General features: G+C 34.9%; 1 protein-coding gene across 4 annotated transcripts in view; it reads right to left on the minus strand.

Moving 5' to 3' along the window:
- LOC106081410 (interference hedgehog) overlaps positions 1 to 19,699 on the minus strand; it is a 218,317-nt gene that overhangs the window by 108,270 nt on the left and 90,348 nt on the right. The window lies entirely within an intron of this gene.

Raw genomic sequence — 19,699 nt, forward strand, 5'->3', positions numbered from 1 at the left:
GAATATGTAATTTCAAATCCAATAGTTTAATTTTTGATACAATGTGGGTTAATTTTTCGCTATTTTTCAAATACATGTATTATTAATGACAATTGTTTTAATTTTTATTCCCTCTTTCTTTTTCTATAAATTACAAGTTCTAGAATAAAACTTATAAAGGCCATAATGTAGCCAGCCGACATTACAAGGCCGCAAATAACAAAATATTCCAAATTCAAGGGCTCCACCGACAAACTATCATTGGGTATAAAAGCAATTTTTCCAGTGCGTATACCTTCCTCAGTAAATTCATTGTAAAGGTATAGCGATAAGCCACTGGACAACATATGGATCATAAAATCTACAAATAAATCCTGAAAAGGCCAATAGGCACGCATTGGAACACCACCAATGTCACTGGTTATCACCAAATCCTTAAGTTTTTTCATGCGAGGGCGTGACATAAACTTCTGTTGATATAAATAATAATCCAATTCAATGTCCAAGCCAAAGTAAACATACTCCGGGTTCAAATCTCGCATATTTTTAAGTATGATTTCCTCATTAGAGAGAATTGTTTGCCGTCTCACCAATGGCGAAGCTTGGGATACTTCCAAAACAAACTGCTGAAAATTTGAAGTCAATATGGTCAAATTATGTGAGACCACATCATCGAGTGAAGAGATCTCCTGGCGATAAATCTTGGTCAATAAAATCGAGGATAGATAAGCCAAATAGATGTTGGATATCATGAAACCACAAAATATCAATATGGCCTCCAAGGCATAGCGATAATTTTGGGAGATATGGGCCAAATTGGCGGAGCAACATATAAAACTCTCATAGTTGATGAAAAAATTGTTAACAAATCTAAAACGTTGAAGTTGATAGTACTCCACCGCTATTATTAGAGTTAGGGTGCTTATAAATGTGAATAAAATCAAAAGCCATGTTTGGATATTAAAGGGCTTTTGAAAATATTTATACATTTCCAAAGGTCTATCAAACGGAACTATTAAACCGGAATATGCTATAAAATCGGGTCCTGTTGTCTCAATGTCTGAACCAAATAGTACAACATCAGCACAGATATCAGCTCGCTGTTCGCCAATATATTCCATGCACTTGAGAACTGAGTAATGGGACATATTGGGCATAAAGACATATTCCAAAGTGGCATTAAATTTGGAGACAAATATTTTGACAGCATGGCCAAAGAGCCCACTTAGTTTCACATTTCCATTCTCATCAAAATCGGCGCTAACACGAGGCGGATTGTTGCCCACGGTAACTTTCAGATGGTGGCCTTGAAGATTGGCATTACGTTTATGTCTATGTTGAAGATACTCTGAAAGTGAAATGGCCTTTACAGACATTTGTGGTAAGGGTTCCATGGTTAGATATTGTTGGTGCTGATTCATGAGCAAGACATGCCAAAAACCTTGATGCCAACACCACTCAAAAAGCCAATGCCATTTATCCAGTGCTGGCGTAGATGATTCCGTTGTCACGAAAAGAACATCCTTTTGGTGTAACTTAAGCAATGAAGGCTTAACTATCTGCTCCAAATATGATTCTTTCATGTCAACATCTATGGGTATTAAGCTTAGAACTCGTGCGCCAATTGATCCCCTAAGATCGGAGGCTATTTCATTGGTTATTATCAACTTTGGATGATTATTTAAATTCAGTTGTTGTTGCCAAATTTCAGAACTTGTATTGGAGATGAATACTAAAATGGCATTAACATCCAATTCCCTTTTAAATTCATCCAATATACTTTCTGACCTTAAGAGTTTGATATTCTGTAGCAAAGCGGTGAAATACAGAAGTGTGAACTTCATTTTCTGCCTGTATACTAAGCGATAGAATTAGGTTTTACATTTCAATGAGATTTAAAGAGAAAGCCATAACATAAAAAGGATTTCTTAAACCTCTAAGGACATAATTTGAGTTTAGGGTTAGCAATTGTGAATTGAAAATAATATGGCGATACTAAAGGAACAAAACATAAACTTTTTCAACGTTTGAACATGATAACTGTTCAGACTTCTAGCTAACAAATATCAACCCATTCTCTTACACATTTGACATCTGTTTCTTTCTGCCAAAGTCCCATAGATTCACCATTTACATCCTTAGAAGTTCCATAGAAAAATATTTTTCGCTTATATATCCAATCTTTCGTTTCAAAGAATACCTCTGCAGGCCCTAGTATAATGCATCAAAGTTGCTCTGGAGCCAACTGCCAACTTATTTCATCAAAGAAAACTAAACAAATCTTAGTTTGGTGATGATAGGTTTGGAAACCCTAAAATCATTATGGTTGGTTGCAATAGATGAAAAGTACTTATGACGCCAAGACAATTATCAGCACGTAACTGAACATTTTTTCATTTACTAATCCTGTTGAAGCTGTTCTTGTTTAGAAAGACCCAAGGGATCAACGTTTCTGCTCTTAACAGGCATATGAATAAAAAATTTAATTTCCTTGTTAGAATGCTTAAAGTAATGGAAAATAAACCAATTTGAAATAAATTATAAAATTTCTGAGCGAAATGGGTGAAAAAAGTTTTCTTTAAAAAATCTTTGTCTTAAACAAATTTCTAAAAAAAAATGTTTGTCTCATACAAAATTTCTATAGAAAATTATTGTTCCCAGCAAAATGTCTATAGAAAAAAATTTATTCCAAATAAAAATTAAAGACTGTTGTCGCAAACAAAGATTTTATACGAAATCGTTGTCCCAAACGAAATTTCTATAAAAAATTGTTGTCCTAAACATAATTTCTGTAGAAAATTTTTGTCCCAACCATAGAAAATTGTTGGTCTAAAAAAATTATTATAGAAAATTGTTGTAACAAACTTAATTTCTTTTGAAAATTGTTGCAATGCACAAAATTTCTGTAGAAAATTGGTGACCCAAACTAATTTTTTATAAGAAGTAGTGTTATCCCAAACTTATTTCCCAAATTCATTTGCTTTAGAAAATTGTTGTCCCGAACAAATTTTCTAAAGAAAATTGTTGTCCCAGATTCATTTTCTATAGAATTTTTTTTCCTAAATTTATTTTCTATATAAAATTGTTGTCCCTTATTTTCTATAAGAAATTTGTTGTTCCAACCAAATTTTCCAGAGAGAATTGGTATCCCCAAAGTCATTCTAGACTGAAACCAATTTTCTGTAGAAAATTGTTGTCCCAAACTAATTTTCTATATAAAATTGTTGCCCCAAACTAAATTTCTAAAGAAAATGTTGCGCCAAACTTATTTTCTGTAGAAAAAAATTGTCCCAAACTATATTTCTTTAGAAAATTGTTATTAAAAAAAAAATTCTATAGAAAATAGTGGTCCAAAAAAATTCTTTTCTACACTAATTTCATATAGAAAATTGTAGTTCCAATCGAATTTTTCAGAAAATATTGTTGTCACCAACTAATTTTCCACAAAAAATATTGTTGCCTAAAATAATTTTTTTATAGAAAATTGTTGCCCCAAAAAAATGTTCTTGTAGAAAATTATTGTTTAAAACTCTTTAGAAAATTTTAAACCGAAACTATTTTTCGATAAAATTTTTTGACCCAAACTAGTTTTCTTTAAAAAATTTTGAGTTTTTATAGAATTTTTGTCCCAAACTAATTTTCTATTCTAATATATAAAATTGACTAATTTTCTGTAGAAAATAGTTGTCCCAAACTAATGTTCTATAAAAAGTTGTTGTCAATTTTTCATAAAAATTTCCAGTCTCAAACTAAAATTCTAAAGAAAATTGTAGTCCCAAACCAAATTTCCATAGAAAATTTTAGTCTCAAACTAATTTTCTGTATACATTTTTGTCCCAAACTAATTTTCTATTCAAAATTGTTGTCCCAAACTAATTTTTTTATAGAAAATTGTTGTCCCAAATAATTTTTTTGCGGAAAATTGTTGTCCCAAACAACTTTTCTGTGGAAAATTGTTGTACTATAGTAATTGTCTGTAGAAATTTGTTGTCCTAAATTTATCTACTTTAGAAAGTTGCAGTCCCAAATTTATCTTCTGTGAAAATTGTTGTCTCAAATGCCCTTCCCATAGAAAATTGCCGTCCTAAACATAATATCTATGGTAAATTGTTATCCCAAACCAAACTTCCAAACAAAATTGTTGTCCCAAACAAAATTTCTATAGAAAATTTTTGCCTCATAAATTTCGATCAACTTTTTCTGTAGAAAAGAAATTTTTCTGTTTTATTTTTAAATGTTTATATGATTTTTAAATGATTTTTAAAAATTTATTTCCTTTTCCTCTTATTATAAATCACAAGCTCCAGGAAAAAACTTATAAAGGCCATTGTGTAACCTGCTGTCAACACAATACCACAAATTACAAAATACTCCAAGGTCAAGGGCTCCACCGTTAAACTCTCATTGGGTATGAAGGCAATTTTACCGGTGCGTAAACCTTCCTGAGTAGATTCAGTGTAAAGATATAACGATACTCCGTTCGAAAACATATTGTCCATAAAATCTGTAAATAAATCCTGTAAGGGCCAATAGGCACGCATAGGTGCATCACCTATGTCACTGGTAATCACCAAGTCCTTGAGTTTTTTCATGCGCGGACGTGTCATAAACTTTTGTTGATACAAATAAAAGTCCAACTCATTTTCGAGTCCAAAATAAACATAGTCTGGGTTTAAAGCTCGCATGTTCTTGAGAATGAATTCCTCGTTGGCAACAATCGTTTGCTGTCTTACCAATGGTGAAGCTTGGGATACTTCCAAAATGTATTGCTGAAAATTTGAAGTCAATATGGTCAAATTATGTGAGACCACATCTTCGAGCGAAGTGATCTCCCGACGAAAGATCTTGGTCAATAAAATCGAGGATAGATAAGCCAAATAAATGTTGGATATCATGAAGCCGCAAAATATCAATATGGCCTCCAAGGCATAGCGGTAGTTTTGAGAGAGATGTGGCAAGTTGGCGCAGGCACATATAAAACTCTCGTAATTGGCAAAGAAATTATCCAAAAATCTGAAACTTCGTAGTTGATAGTACTCCACCACTATTATTAAAGCTAGGGTACAGATGAAAGTGAATAAAATCAAAAGCCATGTTTGAGTATTAAAGGGCTTTTGAAAATATTTATACATTTCCAAGGGCTTATCGAAGGGTACTACGAGGCGCGAAAACACAATAAACAAAGGTCTCGTGGTCTCAATGTCTGAACCAAATAGAATGGCATCAGCACAGATATCAGCTCGTTCTTCCCTAATATATTCCATGCAATTCAAAACCGAGTATGAGGACATATTGGGCATAAAGACATAATCCAAAGTGGCATTGAATTTGGAGATAAATATCTTCACCACATTGCCATAGAGGCCACTGAGCTCTAAATTTCCATCATCATCCAAAACTGCGCTCACACGAGGCGGATTGTTACCCACGGTAACTTGTATGGGATAGCCCTGCAGATTGTCAATGCGTCGATGTCTTTGCTTTAGATATTCAGCAAGCAAAATTGACCTTATAGACATTTCAGGTATAGGATCCATGGTAAGATATTGCTGGTCTCTATGCATAAGCAAAACATGCCAAAAACCTTGATGCCAAAACCACTCAAATAGCCATTGCCATTTATCTACTGTTGACATTAAGGAATCCTTGGTAATCAGAAGAAGATCCTTTAGATGTAATTTAAGTAATGAAGGCTTAACTATATGCTCCAAATATGATTCTTCTATGTCATCTATGGGTATAATGCTAAGCACTCGTTCTCCAATTGATGCTCTTAGACCAGAGGCCGATTCGTTGGTTATTATTAACTTTGGATGATTATTTAAATTTAGCTCTTCATGCCAAATTTCAGAACTTGTATTTGAGATAAAGACTACTATTGTATACACATCCAATTCCTTTTCAAATTCATCCAGAACATACCCTGAGTACACGATATTGATGTTGATATTCGGCAGCAGTGCAAGTAAATACAGAAGTGAAAGCTTCATTTTCTGGCAATGAACTAAGAGAATTGATAACAATTTTTATTTCTTATATTGTCAGTAATGAGAAAGAAGTAACATTGAAATGGAAACCTCTGAGGGCATGATTAACTTTAGGGTTAGCGAATAGGAAAACATTTCCAATATAGATTTGTTTTAGGGACAGGTACACAATCTTATTGGACAAAAAAGAAAATGTTATGGGGATATGTTGAATAGTTAACATGGTTACACTTTTACCGCATTCCGATGTAACAATACTCTTAGCTGTATATTATGTTTTTGTCGGAATTATTGCTACGTAAATTCAATACTCAAAATTTTGAATTTTCCCTTCCAAAAGGTCAACGGAACGAGTCGGTGGAAACAAAGCCCCAAATCAACTTCAATTCCATTACTTTTATGTTTTTGTTTTGCTGACACAGCTTGGTATGGAAACCCTACAATCCTGGTTGTTGCAACAGATTTAATGTACTTATGGTGGTTGGTAGATAATTATCTGCACGTAAGTTTTCGCTTACTTGTTCCATATGAATAATAAAGTAACCGTTACATATTTTAAACGAATCACTTGCATTAGGCCTATGAATAACAAATGTTAATGCATAGAAAAACAATCAAAATAGATGTAAGTTTTTTTAAAATGATATGGAACATTATTTAAGGATAAAAATTTTCTATAGATAATTTTTTGGGACAACAATTTTTTATAGAAAATTAGTTTGAGACAAAAATTTTCTTTACAAATTTTATTTGGGACAAATATTTTCTATTCACATTTTTTTTTGTTTTTGGAACAACTTTTATCTATGGAAATGATGTTTGGGACAATAATTTTTGTAGGTTTTAAAAAGCTATTTTTAATGGAAAATTAATTTGGGACAACAATTTTCTATTTTTCAACAATTCTCTATAGTAAGTTGTTGTAGAAATTATTTTCGTTCAAAACTTTCCTGTAGAAAAGTAAAATTTTGTAAATGTTGCCCATGAACTTTCCACTAAGAACAGGGTCAAACTATAGAAATATAGTTTAGGAAAACAACAGAATAGTAGTTTAGGAAAACAACAGAATAGTAGTTTAGGAAAACAACAACAAACAAAAGTAGTTAAGGAAAACAAAATTTGTTTGGGACAACAATTTTTTGTAGATTTTTTTTCTTGAGACAACTACTTTCAGTTAAAAATTTTGTTTGAGGCAACAATTTTCTATAAAAAATTCATTTGGGACAACAATTCACTTTAGAAAATTTGTTTGGCACAAATATTTTCTTTGGAAAAATTTGTTGTCGTTGGGACAACTACTTTCAGTAGAAAAAGTTGTTTGAGATAACAATTTACTGTAAAAAATTCGTTTGGAACAACAATTTACTATATAGAAGATTTGTTTAGTACAAATATTATCTTTGTAAAAATTGTTTGAGACAACAAATTTCTGTAGATTTTTTTTTTGACATCTACTTTTAGTAGAATATTAGATTTGAGATAGCAATTTTATACAAAAAATTCGTTTGGTACAACAGTTTTTTATAGAAAATTTGTACCAAATATTTTCTTTAGAAAAATAGTTTGAGACAAAAAATTGCTATAGATTTTTTTGGGACAATTACAAATTTTAGAAAATAAACAAACTACAATTGCTTATAATGGCTTAAACTTTTTTTGGCTTAAAATTGAATAGAAAATTAATTTGGGACATCAATTTTCTATAGAAAATTAGTTTGGGATATTAGTTTTCTATAGAAAGTTAGTATAGGACATCAATTTTCTATAGAAAATTAGTTTGGGACAACAATTTTCTAAAAAAAATTTGCTTGAGAAGCTATGTTCTATAGAAAATTAGTTTCCGACAACAATTTTCTATACAAATTTCAGGACAACAATTTTCTATCGAAAAATATTTGGGACAACAATTCTGCAAAAATGATGTTGGGGACCAAAGTTGTTGTAGTTTGGAAAAACTATGTGGAAAATTTGGTTGGAACAACGATTTTTTTAAAGAAAATAAGTTTGGCACAACAATTTTCTATAAAAAATTTGTTTGGGACAACCATGTTTTATAAAAAATTAGTTTGGGGCAGATATTTTCTATATAAAATTAGTTTTACAATAGATAAAAACTTTTTTTTAGTTTTTAGTTTGGGACAACATTTCACTATAGAAATTTTATGTGGAATATGAATTTTTTATGGAAAATTTTTTTGGGACAACAACTCTCTGTAAGCAATTAGTTTGGGAAATATTGGGACAACAATTTTCTATAGAAAATTAGTTTGAGACAACAATTTTCTTTACAAATTTTGTTTAGGACAATTATTTTCTTTCGAAAATTTTTTTGGCACAACAATTTTTTATGGAAATGATGTTTGGGACAATAATGTTGTTGTTTTTGTTATAGACGAGTATCATCACCTCCACATGAAAATGTGGTGAGCAAGACCGTTCCGGTCCAAAGGACCGATCGCCGCGGGAACAGGGAGGCAATTGGTGATTTAAAGGCACCCATAACTCGCCTTGTCATATCGAGCATCATAGGCAGTCAGTATTTGTGCAAGAGCCGGTGCTGGCCGGCCTCTCACTGAGACTCTCCGCTCGATACCGCTGATTGTCCGCGACTCCCGTTGCAGCAACTCCGTATGGAGTATTCCCCTATCCGCAAACTGTGGACGGTAGCTCGCAGCTACAATGAAATTCTCAGCAATGAGTACCACAAAAATTGAAGCCGTGCCGGATTTGGACAATAATTGTTGTTGTTTGTGAAAACTTTTTTATATGAAAATTAGTTTTGTACAACAAGTTTCTAAAGAACATTAGTTTGGGCCAACATTTTATATAGAAAATTTTTGTAAAAATTGATTTCGGATAACAGTCTTCTGTAGAAAATTAGTTTGGAACAATAACTATCTATAGAAAATTTGTTTGGAAACACAATTATCCATAGAAATTTTGTTATGGTCAATATTTTGTTTAGGAAATTTAGTTGAGACAATATCTTTTTATAAAAAATTAGTTTGGGACTAAAATTTTTCATAAAAAATGAGTTTGGGACATTAATTTTCCAATGAAAATTTCTATAGAAAATTTGTTAGTGACAAAAATTTTCTACAAAAAATTCGTTTGGTACAACAATTTTCTATAGAAAATTAGTTTGGGACAACAATTTTCTATAGAAAGTTTGTTTGGGATAACAATTTCTAAAGATTGATGTTGTAGTAATTATTTTTGGACAACAGTTTTCTACATTGAGTAAGTTTGGGACTACAACTTTCTATAGAAAATGTGTTTGGGACAACAATTTTCAATAGCAAATTAGCTTGGGGCAACAATGTTCCACAGAAAATTTGTTTGGGACAATATATTTCTATAGAAAATTAGTTTGGGATGAGAATTTTGTATAAAAATTTAGTTTGGGACAACAATTTTGTTTAGAAAATTAGTTTGGGACAATAATTTTCCGTAGAAAATTTATTTGGGACAAAAAATTTTCTATAGAAAATTTGTTGGTAGTGAAAATTTCTAAAAAAAATGTAAAATAAATGTTTGGAGAAAATTCGTTTGGGATAACAATTTACTATAGAAACTTTTTGGTGCAGGTTATACAAATTTTAAAAGAAAACTGTGATTGTTAATTTTAAAAGGTCCTTTATTGGATTAAATAAAATTTTATCAAATTTATTTTCATTCGTTTTTTATTTTTTATTACTTCATTGTTAGATTTAAAATCTATGGATTTGCTTTGCCTTCCCAGTAAGCATTGTTTTTTTTTACTTTTTTATAAACAAAATTTTTCTATTTCTGTTTCTAGCACTGATCTTACGATATACCAAATTTTCTATGATGAAACACAATAATGACATTATATAACCTCCAGCCAATATAAGACCACAAAGTATAAAATATTCCAAAGATAAAGGCACCACCGACATACCTTCGGTGGGAAAATAGGTTATCTGGCCAGAGCGTAAACCCTCCAAAGTACTTTCCTCAAATAGATATCCCGATATGCCACTACAAAATAAATTGTCCATAAAATCCGTAAAGAGATCCTGAAAAGGCCAATACGAACGCATGGGCACCTCACCCATATCGCTGGTGATGACAAAATCCGATAATTTTTTCATGCGGGGTCGTGTCATGTACTGCTGCTGATATAAATAGAAATCCATTTCAATGTCCAAAGCAAAGTAGACATATTCCGGATTCAATTGCCTTAGATTGGCATCTATCATTTCCTCGGACACTATAATCGTCTGTTGTCTTACCAAGGGCGAGGCATCGGTAAGCTCCAAAATGTATTGCTGATAGGTGGAGGTCAATATGCTCATATTGTGAGCAATTATATCGTGTATAGAACGAATCTCTTTGCGATAAATCTTGGTCAGCAAAATGGATGACAGATAGGCCAGATAGATGTTGCCTATCATGAAACCACAGAATATTAACAAAAATTCCAAGGCATAGCGATAATTCTGCGATATATGACCCAAATCGCTGGAGCCACCAATGAAACTTTCAAAGGTTCTAAAAAAATTATCCACTAGACTAATGCGTCGGTGTTCCTTATATTCCACCACAATGACTAAGGATGAAAGACAAATGAAGGTGAAACCAATTATGCCCCAAGTTAGATTGTCAAAGGGTTTGCGAAAATATTCATAATTCTCCAAGGGCTTGTCGAAAGGTACCAGCAGGTAGGAGAAGACTATGTAAATAGGCCGGGTGGTCTCAATGCCCATGCCAAAAAGCACGGCATCTGCACAGATGTCGGCCCATTGTTGCTCTATGAATTCGACGCAGCTTAGAACTGAGTAATGAGACATATTCGGCATGAAGACATAATCCAGGGTGACATTAAATTGGGCAGCAAATATTTTGACAGCATTGCCATAGAATCCACCTAATTGCAGTTCGCCAGTTTCATCAAAGTCAGCATAAACCCGGGGAGGATAATTGCCAATGGTAACCTTTATGGGTATGCCCTGAAGATTAGATACACGATGGTGCCGGCGATGAAAGTAGTGCTCTAAGGAAGTAAATTTAACCACCATTTCAGGGATACAGTCCATGGTAAGATATGGTTGTTGCTTTATACCCTTCAATAGGACATTCCAAAAGCCTTGGAGAAAGCACCACTGAAACAGCCATTGCCATTGATCTGCTGATTCTAAAGTGTCATTGGTAAGGAACAAAACATCCCTTTGGTGTAGATTTAACAAAGATGGCTTAAATATCTCCTCCAGATAGAGTTGATCCAAATTTTGCACAAATACCACACTGAGAACTCTTTCACCCAAAAACTCTCTTAAGTCAGAGGCATTTTGATTGGTTATCACCAGCTTTGCTTGACTGCTTAAATTGTATGCTTGGTGCCAAAAATCGTCTGTTTCATAGGGATTAAAAACCAATATCGTTCTTGTGTCCATTATCATTTGAAATGCCTTTAGAATATCCTCAGGCCCTTCAGCTAGCAAGAGGGGTAGTAAGACCAACGTATAAAGTAGTAGTTGCATCATGTTTTGATTGCAAACTAAAATTTTTGTGACCATAAAAGCGTTTTGTGTTGGAAAAAAGCAATAATAGTTAAAAAACTAGAGTGCTTAGAGTCCCGAAGGATGCCTAGTGTTTATTGGGGTAGACTGAATACCAAACAAATAAATAATCGGGCATTATATTTTGATATATAAAAATCAATTTGTGTTTGTTTGTTTGTTCCGTGAAACTTTCACAGATTATGTAGGTTGGTCTGGAAGGAAACATAGTCTATATAATTTTTGATATCGGGAGGGGGGCGGACCCTCCCCTTACCCCAAAAGAACTACCCAAAAATAAAAGTGGACCGATCGGTACAATATGGGGCTCAAATGAAAGGTATTCAGGAGTAGAGTAAGTAAGTAACTGGCAGGCCTCCCCAACTCCAAAACTCCCGAAAATAGGTTTATTGGACGATCATTACAATAGGCACTGGGGAGCAGATTACGAATATGGTCAGAGAAGGATGAATAGGACGCTCCCCCGTTACCCCAAAAACACCACCCAAAATCTAAAGCGGACCGAAAAGGACAATATGGGTATGAAATGAAAGGTATTGAAAAGTAGAATACGAATATGCTCCAAGTACCTAGGAAGTCTCCCTAACCACAAAATTCCTCCAAGCAGACAAATTGAACGATCCTATCAATATGGGGCTCAAATGAAAGGTTTTCGGAAGTATATTACGAATCTGGCACACAAAATCAGGTCGAAGTATACCACCTCCCAAAAACGCCCCAAATGGGCATATTAGCCAATCCCGAATATATGGGACTAGGTTTATTGTTTGTTCCGTATAAGCTCAAAAATAGCAGTACGGATTTTCTCGAAATTTTCACAGATTGCGTAAGTGGGTCTAAAAGGAAACAAAGGCTTTATAATTTTTCGATATCGGAAAGGGGGGCGCACTCTCCCCGGTACCCCAAAAACACCACCCAGAAGTGAACCGATCGGAACAATGTGGGTATCAAATGAATGGTATTGGAGAGTAGAATACGAATATGGTATTATTCCTCATACAGACATATTGGACGTTCATGTGAATATGGGAATCAAATGAAAGATTACGAATATGGCAAAAAATTAAGTCCATGTAATGGGTGGTTTTCCTTTAGGAGGACAAAATTTACGACCGTAACAATATGGGGCTCAAATGAAAGGTCTTTGGGTGTAAAGCACGAATCTGATATCAATATTCGGGAAAAGCGTCCATGGTGCGACCTCACCTCCATAATACCACCCAAAAAGGGCGTATTTGCTAACCTCAAATAAGAGGTTTTTAGAGTAGAACACGAATCTGATATACATTTTCAAAGCCAAGTTACTGAGTGGCCGCCCCATCCCCCAAAACATCCCCGAAACCGGTCATGCTTGCCGACTATGGAAAAATGGGGCACAAATGAAAGGTATTTGGAATAGACCATGAATCTGATATCAACATTCGGGACCAACTGAAGGGGACGTCCCACCACCATAACAACCCCCAAATAGGACGTAGTTGCTCACCAAGACAATTTGGGTCTTCAAGACAGTGGAGCTCGGTATTCATAGTTTTTAGGCACCACACCCCAAACCGGACATATTTGCTGGCATTTGCAATAAGGGATTTAAATGAATGGTATTTGAGATTAGAAAACGAATTTGTTATCCAATTTTGAGGCCAATGGCAATATGGGGTTCAAATAAATGATTTATAGATATATGAGAATAGAGCACGTTTCTGATATATTTTCAGGGCTAAATGTTTGGGAGACCACCCTACTTCCCAAAACACCCCTAAATTGGGCATATTTACCGACCATGTCAATGTGGGTCTTAAATGAAAGGTATTAGGGGGTAGAGCAAGAATTAATACCCACTTTCGGGACCAATTTTCTGGGGATCTACCCCTTTCCCAAAATACCCCACAAACAGTAATTTTTTACTGACCATCGCAATATGGGGCTCAAATAAAGGTTTTTGGGAGTAGAATACGAATTTGATATCCAAATGTAGAACCATGTATTTGGGGCATCACCCCTTTCCCAAAACATCCCCCAAAGGGTAAAAATGTTTCAACCATGCCAATATGTGGCTCAAATGAAAGGTATTTGAGATTAGAAAATAAATTTGAAAATCAATTTTGGGGCCATGTGTTTGGGGAACGTCTCATCCTGTAAAGTCCCCTAAACCAATATGGGGTTTAAATAAATGGTATTTGAGAGAAGAGCACGATTCTGATGTTTTATCAGGGCCAAGTGTCAGACATTATGAGGACATCGGGCTGAAATAGAGTATTTTAAGAATGGAGTACACTTTACATCCAAACTAAATTTTTTGCCACTTTGAATTCTCTGCATTTGTTTAAGGCGTGAAATTCTTTTTTTTTTATAGCCCTCGAAGGAACTATGACAATGAGAAATATATAAAAGAAACTTTGCTAAGCCCTCGCTTCGCTTAATTCCATAAATTGGACTGCCTTTTTTATAATTCCCTTTTAAATGGTAAATGATTCAATCAACACTTGTGACAGTGACAGCTTTATTTAAGCATACAAAATGCTCTTCCCTAAGAGTCTAACATGATGTAAATTAATATGTGCACAATGGGTTGGATATTTCAACATAAAGAAAAGGACATAAAAGACAGCAAAAATGCTGAACTTTAAACAAATTGCCTTACGACGTCATTTATAAAAGTTTAGCCTCTTTCCTAGGTGTTGGGTTTAAGCTATTAATAAGTATTCAGTCTGACTGAACTGTCGCTTTGTGACAAACATAACGAACTCACTGTCAGTCTGGTAACAAAACATAAAAAATTTATGTTCTTACTAGCAAATAGTTGTTGTATGTACTGAAGAAAAGCATTAAACGTTTCTATGTTTTGACACGCACACGGTGTTGTATGAATGCTGCTTATGGGGTTTTTGGGTTTTATGCCATTTAACATTCATCGAAGAATCTTGTGGTTTATGTGGCAGACACTTGCCTGGATGGACAATGCTATATGCCTCTCCGCTGGGCACTATGAGCTTAAGGAGTAGCTCGAGCTCTTACCCCCTTTTCCAACGAAGAATGGCTACATTGGCGTTGAATGCATGTTATGTGTATACAACATGTGTTAAACAACATATTGTTTTCACAGTGGAGTGTAAAAGTATGCACACATTGGATGTAGGGAAAGGAAAAGGCAAAATAATGAAAATTACAACGGAAGAATATGAAAACATAAAAAAGCTACAAAAAGCCAACAATTTAAAATTCTTAAACCTTGGAGGCCACCGTAGCGCAGAGGTTAGCACGTCCGCCTATGCCGCTGAACGATATGATTCGAATACTGGCAAGACAATCAGAAAAAACTTTCAGCGGTGATTTTCTTCTCCTAATGCTGGCAACATTTGTGAGGCACTATGCCAAGTAAAAACTTTTCTCTCAAGAGGTGTCGCACTGCGGCCGATAGAACTCGGCTATAAAAAGGAGGCCCCTTATCATTGAGCTTAAAACTTGAATCGGACTGCATTCATTGATATGTGAGAAGTTTGCCACTGTTCCTTAATGGAATGTTCAAGGGCAAAAATTGTATTTGATATTTTTGCCCAATACTTTCGTACTTCAGTGTACTAATCTCACATTTGCACATGCTGTTTGTTAAAACAAAATTCTTAAGAATTGCATGATGTGTTCATACACATGTTTGGGTCAAAGGGGTTCTTGTTGTATATTACAAAATACCAAAAACAATTGAAGAAGCAAAATAGTAGAACTTGAAATCTGGATTTTTATTTTGTCAACAAATATTCAATTGATAAAACTGGAAATGGGGAAAAAAAGAGAAAACTTTCATTCCTTGAAGGCAGCTACATTTTCGGCACAAATATTTTTCGGTGTCATAATAACAGGAATTCGCAGAAATATTTTCCAATATTTTATTTATTTAAAACAAGTAAAAGCGTGCTAAGTTCGGCCGGGCCGAATCTTGGGAACCCAACACCAAGAATTCTGCTAAAAATGTATGCAAAATAAATTTAGTTGAGGGGCATAATTTTATTCCACATACCAAACTTCTGTTAAACCAGCATGGATGATTGAAAGAATGATTTACATGGGAGGTATATCAGCTTTTTGACCGATTTTGACCATACTTGACACAGATGTCGGAAGTCATAACAGAATATTATGTGCAAAATTTTAGCCACATCGGTCAAAAATTTCAGTATCCAGGGGCTTAACAAGTCAAATTGGGAGATCGGTTTATATGCGAGCTATATCATCTTATAGACCGATTTGAACTGTACTAGGCACAGATTTGGGAAGTCATAACAGAACACAATGTACAAAATTTCAGCCAAATCGAAAAAAAATTGCGGCTTCCTGGGAATCAAGAATTGAAATCGGGAGATTGGTTTATATGGGAGCTATATCAGGTTATAGACCAATTTGGATCGTACTTAGCACAGTTGTTGAAAGTCATAACAGAACACTATGTGCAAAATTTTAGCCAAATCCGACAAAAAGTGCGGCTTCAAGAAGTCAAATCGGGAGATCGGTTTATATGAGGGCTATATCAGGTTTTTTACCGATTTGAACTCAGCCAAATCGGATGAAAATAGAGGTTTCCAGGGGCTTAAGAAATCAAATCGGAAGATCGGGTTATATGGGAGCTACTAGCTGGCCGGGGCCCGCTCCGCTGCACCTTCTTTCACTTTCTTCTTGTATTTGAGCCTTATACTGGCGCGATCAGGAAAAAAATTTTTCTTTAAATTTGGATGTTAGATCTCTTCATTCTCTTGGTTTTGACGGTGGATTGGAGTAGCCAAACCCTTTGCCCCGAAGATGGATAAATGATTCATACTCTACTACTAAAAACCACATTTGAGCTACATATTGATATATGTGTGTGGTTCAGGGGGAGTTTATGAGATGAGTCGTCAATGAAAAACTTGGCCATAAAACAGATATCAGATTTGAGCCCCTTTTTGCCATAATCCATAAATATGTCCATCTTGAGGGGTATGTTGGGTGGGCAGGCACGCACACACTTAGCCCTTTAAAGATATCAGCATGCTAAATTCCTTTTGTTTGAACCGCAAGTGCAATTGGTTTAGGTGGAGCTTTATGGGGTGAGACTACCCCCAAACACTTGGCTCCAAAATTGGATATCAAATTCGGGTTCTCTACAAATACCCATTTTGTAAAGCCCCTTGTTGGTTAGGATGGGGGAGAGCTATTGCCCTTCTTTCACTTGAATACAATATAGTCTCGATCATCCTACATGACATCTTGGTTTTGTTATTACTGTCCCAATAGGTAAATATGTCCTGATGGTGGGTTTTGGAGGGTGGGGATCCCCTCAGACACCAAGGAATACATTTTTGTCAGATTTTTACTCTACTTTTTAATACCTTTCATTTAATACCCATATTGCCCAAAGCGGTAAAAGTGTAATGTTGGGTGGATGTTTTTGGGGTGGGCGACGCCCCCCACCACTAAAGTTGTCATTTTAATGCCAAGTACGTATTCTACTCTTAAATACCTTTCATTTGATACCCATATTGTCCCGGTCGGTAAACATGTCCTTTCGGGTGGGTTTTGAGATGGGACGTCCCCCCAGATTAGTTGACCCCAAAAATGTTTATATCAATTTCGTGTACCATAAGATGGCATGTAAAATTTCGCTTAAATCGGTACATACATCTCCAAGATCTGGCGTTTTCGAAATGGTGGTATGGGGTAGGGTCCTCCCCCCCTTCATATATCAAAAATGTAGTACCATATTTTCACCCCATCCTATGGTGGTGGGTATACAAAAATTATAGGTACGAACATTATGCAAACATTTTTTTGTAACATGATTTTTTAAGGAAACTTTCAAAAATACTGTCACAACTTTTTACACCCTCCACCATAAGATGGGGGTACACTAATTTCGTCATTCTGTTTGTAAATCCTCGAAATATTCGTTTAAGACACCGTAAAGTATGTATATTCCTGATCGTCATTACATTTTAAGTCGATATAGCCATGTCCGTCCGTCTGTCTGTTAAAAGCACGCAAACTTTCGAAGGAGTAAAGCTAGCCGCATGAAATTTTGCACAAATACTTCTTATTACTGTAGGTCGGTTGGGATTGTAAATAGGCCATATTGGTCCATGTTTTGATATGGCTACCATATAAACCGATCTTGGAACTTGACTTCATGAGCCCCTAGAGAGGGCAATTCTTATCCGATTTGGCTGAAATGTTGAGGTGTTTTGTTATGACTTCCAACAACTGTGCTAAGTATGTTTTGAATCGACTTATAAACTGATATATCTGTCATATAAACCTATCTGGGTTCTTGACTTCTTGAACGTCTAGAGGGCGCCGATTTTGCTGAAATTTTTCATGACGTATTTTGTTATGACTTCTAACAACTGAGGCAATTATGGCTCAGATCGGCCATGTTTTGGCACAAATACTTTTTATTAGTAATAGTCGGTTGGATTGTAAATGGGCCATATCGGTCCATGTTTTGATATAGCTGCCATATAAGCCGATCTTGATTTCTTGAGCCACTAGAGAATGCAATTCTTATCCGATTTGGCTAAAACTTTGCATGAGGTGTTTTGTTATGACTTCCAGCAACTGTACTAAGTATGGTTCGAGTCGATTTATAACCTGATATAGCTCTCACATGAACCTATCTGGGTTCTTGACTTCTTGAGCCTCTAGAGGGCGCAATACCCATCCGATTTGGCTGACAGTTTGCATGACGTATGATATGATATGACTTCTAGCAACTGTACCAAATATGGCTCAGATATGCCCATGTTTTAATAAAGGTGCCATATAAACCGATCTGGGATCTTGACTTCTTGAGTCTCCAGAGAGCTCAATTATTATCCGATTTGGCTGAAATTTTGTACAACAGCTTCTCCCATGACCTTCAACATACGTGTCAAATATGGTCTGAATCGGTCTATAGCCTGATACAGCTACCATATAAACCGTTCTCCCTATTTTAATTCTTGAGCCCCCAAAGGGCGAAATTCTTACCCGAATGGGCTGAAATTTTACACAAAAACTTCTGATATGGTTTGCACCATTTAATTCAATTATGGTCCGATTGGTCTTTATATAGCTCCAATATCATAGGAATTCTTTTCTTTTCTCCTTTTACTTGTTCAAATTTTTTTTCTACACGGTGACCTTAGTATGTGATTAAATATTCTTCCTTCCTAGTCATTTCTTTTGGGATAGCTTTCACTCAATTTAATCCTGTATTAAATGTTAGGCTTTTCATATCATTTCTACCTCTGCCTGATTTGTCATTTCTACTTCTAAGTAAATATTTATTGCACAAGTTTTTTCCGGATAATTGATTTGAACAACTTAATTTGCCCTAGCGCGTACAAAGTTCCATTAATGTAATGGAATACTTAGGCGTACTTGGTCATTTGCTGTCATGGCCAGCCAAGCAAGCCCCTTTTTCCATCCGTCTATACAATATGATTGCCTTAAGTGGTCAATGGAGAAAGAGAGAAGAATGTGAAAATATTTCTGTTTAATTCTGCGAAATATAAGACTTGTAAAAAATAACTCAAGAACTTAAGCATTGATTTAATATTTCCTGCAATTGCTTGGTTGGGAGACTCTATGAGACCATGGCATTCTCACATGTTTCCCCACTTCATGGTTGGCAAAGAAGGTTTGCTTGAGTTGAAACACACTCTTTCATTTTTGATATACCCATTGATTGGGGATGTGGAATATCAACATCGTCATCTTCAATTGGAAAGTAAAGTTTCTTAAAGAAGTGATTTCCTCATTCACTAAAGTGAGCAACCACAGAACAGTTCAAGGAAATATGTGACGGAATTAAGGCAAACTTAAATCAGACTCTCAGAACAAGTCTGAAAAATGTAATTGAAAACCTTAAGTCTTCCTCTGCCAAAGGGGATAACAGTAATGCAAAAAATAGCCGCAGGTGTCTTTGCTTTTTTTTTTTTTTGAAACGGGAAATGCTGAGTGTTCTTTAAATTATTGAATAATAAGAAGATATTGTCAACTAAGGGAGAGATTAGTCATCATTAACAGAATATGAATGTGATGCTATGTCAAATAATGAGTGAAAGGCTACAAGAAATTATATTGTAATAATAATCTACTTTATGGAACGTTGTCTTCAGCAATTAAAATAAAAGTTCTTTAGAGATGATAAAAGTTCTATGACCACCAAGGGAATTGTTTTAT

Source organism: Stomoxys calcitrans, chromosome 4 (genome assembly GCF_963082655.1).
Source record: "Stomoxys calcitrans chromosome 4, idStoCalc2.1, whole genome shotgun sequence".
Classification (NCBI taxonomy): Eukaryota; Metazoa; Arthropoda; class Insecta; order Diptera; family Muscidae; genus Stomoxys; species Stomoxys calcitrans.